Source organism: Psammomys obesus, unplaced genomic scaffold (genome assembly GCF_907164565.1).
Source record: "Psammomys obesus unplaced genomic scaffold, mPsaObe1.curated_primary_1811, whole genome shotgun sequence".
In the NCBI taxonomy this organism is placed as follows: Eukaryota; Metazoa; Chordata; class Mammalia; order Rodentia; family Muridae; genus Psammomys; species Psammomys obesus.
Genome location: NW_026589817.1, coordinates 171,497 through 176,586, shown reverse-complemented (window position 1 = coordinate 176,586; position 5,090 = coordinate 171,497). Strand labels below are relative to the sequence as shown.

The following is a 5,090-nucleotide window of genomic DNA, read 5'->3' as shown; positions in this document are numbered from 1 at the left end:
ATGAATACATACAAAGAGCATAATTGTATAAAATTGAATACTTTGATGAACTTTCCAGGAAGTGAACGTTAAAACTCATGGCACGTAAGAACGATAGTCACAGAGATAGTCTGTTTCCATCCATATTTCTACAATGTTTTCATAGCAGTGACAGTTGGAGAATTGTAGTATCTACATATGAGAAGCAATAAACAAGAGGTTGGAGCTGGAGAGCTGGCTCAGTGTTTAAAAGCTCAGTTCCCAGCAACCACACAGAGTGGCTCTTTACTGCCTGTAACTCTAGTTCCAGAGTCTCCAACACATTCATCTGTCCCCGTGGGCAGCAGGCGTGTGTGTTATGTGCATAAATACATTTAAACATACGCATATACAAATTTAAAAAATTTAAATATTATCAAAACATTTTAGGGCTGGAGAGATGGTTTTGTACTTAAAAGCACTGACTGCTGCTCTCCCAGATGTCCTAGGTTTTCTTTTCGTCATTCAATATTGCCTCAAAACTTTCTGTAACTCCAGTCTTCCAGAGTGCAAAGCCCTTTTCTAAGTTTTGCAGGTACTTTATACATGTGGTGCACAGACATATATGCAAAAAAATACTCATTTAAATAAAATAAAAATTATGTTACACACACACAAAACCAGATCCCTTTTCCCGAGTCATCAGATAATCTCTGGCCCCCTAAATGTATTTTCACATGTCCAGTTTTGCTTAATATTACATAACAATTTGTATAATATGATAATCTTATATATCTGAAATTTTGTTCACTTTGGATAGTAATGATGACTGATAATTGACTACTGATAGCTGAACCTATGAAAAGAGTCAGTTATAGGAAGATAAATCTTCTCAAACTGCAGTCTTAGCGTTGTACAACAGGTAAAGTAATATGCCAATAAATAAGAAAAGACAGATGACCAGGGCTCATGCCATTCTTGGAGGAAGCTGTCTTCTACCAAAGCAGGGTAAAAACAGACTGGAAGTAGACGTCATATTGCTGATGAGAACAAATGGGCAAAATACGGGAAAGAACATTTCTAGAAATGTAGATACTCCCCATAGCATTGGATATTTGGAGTAGGTTGTAAAGGTGACCACAATGGAAGAGAATAAGTAAGAGATGACAAATGTGCACACCAGGATGAGGATAGTTTGGGTGGCTCTGTTTTCAGGTGAGACTTTTAGAAAGTGTTGAGCACTGTGTATATGCTTGACTTGTCTCTTATGTCTGTAGAGGATACTCAGCATGGAGGCACTTGAGTAGACCATGAGACCCAGACCCAGACCATCAGAGAAGCACAGTAAGAACATATAAAGTGCAGTTGCAAAATTGCCAGATGCAAACCATGAACAGTACCCATAATTCATCCTGTTTGTTGCATTTTTGTTGTAACTAGGACCTGATACTCTTGCTGGAGTCATGATGTTTAGAACAAAGTGCATAAGCCAGCTGAGTGAGCAGGAAGGACCAATGTACTTGGTGGCCCTGTGTTTAAGCATCATCCACCTGGAGTTGCTGGGACTGATTGTGATTGCTTGGAAGCAACTTAATAGACACATAGCATATAGGGACATTCCTCTTGTTATTCGGTAAATATACACTATCAATTTACATCCAATGTCATCCAGGAAATCTTTAAATCCATAATCTGACAGTGTCTGTGGGATGCCTCTCGAGACAACAGACAAGCAGTTGGAAAAAGTCAAGTGTTCTATAATCAGGTCTTTGGGCATTAAATGTTTTCCATTGACTATCAAAATGATATAATAAAATAGTATTGAGAAATTGCCAAGCATTCCCACTGTAATCTGGGAGAAGAGAAAAATTCCCATCACAAAGTTTTCAGAAGCCATTTGCATTCCTATTAAAAAAATAAATAAATGTATTGTGGTCATGAGACCTTAAAAATACATTATCAGTGTGCATTATGTCCTATTATTGTCCTTATATAGCTCTTCCATTAAAAGAACATCTAAGGCTTTGTTATTTATTAAAATAAATATTATCTATTGTTGAAATGGAAAGTTTTAGATATATTTACTGAAAAATAATGTTTTTACTGGACAAGGTGTTGCATGACAACATAGCAATCAAGGGACAAAGAGAGAAAGACATTTGAAATTGAGGGTAACCAAATTTACAGAGTTACTTTCAGGACAACCAGAGCTACACAAAGCAAAAACCCTGTTTTCAAAAGCTCCCCTCCCAAAATGTTTAATGTTTTCATTGCTTTTGACTAAACAGAATGATTTGCAGTCAATTTTCAAAGAAAGAATTCTTAAGACATCCCATTATTTCTGAAATTCACAAGGAATATAATTTTAAATTCATTAAGAGAAACAACAGAAAAGATTTGAAAATCTTATTTTAAAAGACTGGCTAAATACTCAGGATACATAAAGCATACCTAATGTTCATATTTATGTTGTTTTTAATTATGTGTGGGCTGGGGGTGGTTGCATATGGGTGGGAGTGCCAGCAGGAGCCAGAGTGTTTGGATCCGCTACACCTGAATATGTAGAAGCTTGTGAGCCACAAACAGGAGCAACTGAACTCAGACACAAAGCAATAGTAGGGTGCTGTTGACCACTAGTGTATCCCTCTATCCTACAAACATATTTTAAACTAAATTTGAAGAAACCTAAAACAATAAGAGATGGGTTCATGACTTGGATAAATTACCTATGAGCAATTTAGATGTCTGAAATATGTGCAAAGAGAGGCTCAGTGTCATCAATAATTAAGAGAATACAATGAGGGATGCAAATCAAAGTTGCAATGAGAGATCATTACATATAGGAAAAAACAGGTGTTAATCAAAGCAAATGAACATAAAAAAAGCAGGAGTTAATATTGCTGAGTATTCTATGAAATTATAACCCCTGTACAGATGCTAAAGGAAATTGCAGATTCTATACAAACAAGTATTGTTTTCTTCAATAAACCGATAACTCATCACCAATTCCAATTGTATTGCCACAAGGATCTAGGGACATGAGAATATCCAAAGGCACACAGGGAATAACCTGTTTTGAGTCAGAGGGATAACAAGGGGTCTGGGCTTCCTTGTCATTGTCTTGCTGAGTCTCAGCAGTTCTCAGGGAGAACTTAGAAAGACAAAATAAATTCCTTTCTTGAACTTTTGATGGTCAGAACTTATGAATCTGAATGGCTTTGTGTAAAGCGGATATTTTCCTGCAGAAAATTGGATGATGTCTATATCCCCTCACCTCGCACAAAAATTAATGTTAAATGACCCAAAGGATGATAAGCTAAAACCCTCAGAGGAAATGCTAGTAATACAAGGTGTAGGCAGAGGTGACAAGACTCCGTAGCATGGACAGTACACCGGGACTAAAGAAGGGGAACTGCAGGGAATTAAAAGCCCACTGCACATAAAGGGGAGTCACAGCCGAGTGAAGAGAAAAGGCACAGAACGGAAGAAAGACAGTGACTTCTGTACTTCAATAAGGACCTTTAGAGCTAGAATGTATAAAGGGAAATAAAGATGAAATGGTCTCTCCACAGACTTTGCAGCCAACAAACAGGGCAGAGATTTCTTTAAAGAAAAAAACAAATGTGTACTCACTGCTTTTGACAAGGGTTCAGCATCTTTGCCTTTCAGAGATATGCAAACTGCAAATACTTCAAGATGTCATTGCACAGCTTAGAATGCTTATCGTCAAGACAGTGACAAACGCTGACGATGACGTGGGAAAATGTAATTATCATTCTACACTGGTAGGAGGACAAAATACTATCCTCAACCAAAGACCATGAGTAGACTGGACCTAGGCTCCCTACACAGATGTAGCCTATGGGCAGCTCAGTCCTCACATAGGTTCCCTAGTAAAGGGAATGGGGACTGACTTTGACATGGACTCTTGCCTGCTTTTTGATCAGTTTCCCTGGTGGGGCTACCTTGCCAGGCCACAGGGGAAGAGGATGTGCTCAGTTCTGATGAGACTTGCTGGACTGGGTGGTTAGAAGGGAGCTCCCCTTCTCTGAGGAGTAGCGGAGGGGGGATAAGGGAAAGAGGCAAGGAAGCTGGGACTGGGAGGAGGGAGGTGGCTGCAACTGGGATGTAAAATGAATAAATAAAAATTTAAAAAAGGAATAACATGAATTATCAAGATATTTAAAATAGAATTACCATATAACACAGCTTTATAATTTCTGAGCATGTAGCCAAGGGATTCTCTGTCTTACACAGATGTTTGCATATCCACATAAGATGCTCTGTTCAAAATGGCAAAGAAATGATGTCAATCCTAGATGTTCATCTGCAGATAATGGAAGTATGGTATCTCTACACAGTGGAACTTTGTTCATCTGTAAAGGAAAATGAAATCATGAAATATTTAGGAACTAGATGAACTTCCACATAATTCAGTAAGGGACTTGGAAAAACAAAGATCATATGTTGCTTTTCTAACAGGGACATGTCCATATTAATCTCAGTGGAGAGCTAGTAGTTATGACCTATAAAACCAGAAAGAAGAAAAAAGGAGGAATTGAGGAATCAAGGAAAGGGTAATAGAGCAAATGTGGCTTTAGTAAAGGGTTATAATGTATATAGAGTTGTGCAAAGAGATGTGGGGGGGACTGAAAAAAAAGTGGAAGATGAGAATAAAAAATTATCTTTAAAAAATTACAATTGTTCAATATTATGTATGCTAATTAAGATTTTGAAAGACCAAGCCCCCCCCCTCAAGATTATGGTTTTGTGGGAATTTTTTTTGCCATTGAATAATGATAGTTCTTATAGTCAATGCAATTTTACAAACTTACACAGAATATTTAAAATTGCCATGGTCATTTGTGTGCTTTCTGTTTTTTATAGGAATTTTACTATTTACAATTTTACTATATTTGAATTTTACTATTTTATTGATTGAACCTAGAGTCCCAATTGTAAAAAACAAGCAGTCTATTATGTAGTTTTCTATATAAATTTCTATCCAAATTTTAGATCAGTATGTCAAGTTGTAGAAAAATGAAATTTGTAATTCTTAGTTTTTGGTAATACAGAGACTCTGTTGCCATTTTGTACACGGAATAATTTGAGAAAAACAGTCTTGTCTGTGT

General features: G+C 36.9%; 1 pseudogene; it reads right to left on the bottom strand.

Moving 5' to 3' along the window:
* Positions 1 to 925: 925 nt before the first annotated feature.
* Positions 926 to 1,928, bottom strand: LOC129675424 (vomeronasal type-1 receptor 4-like; annotated as a pseudogene).
* Positions 1,929 to 5,090: the final 3,162 nt, after the last annotated feature.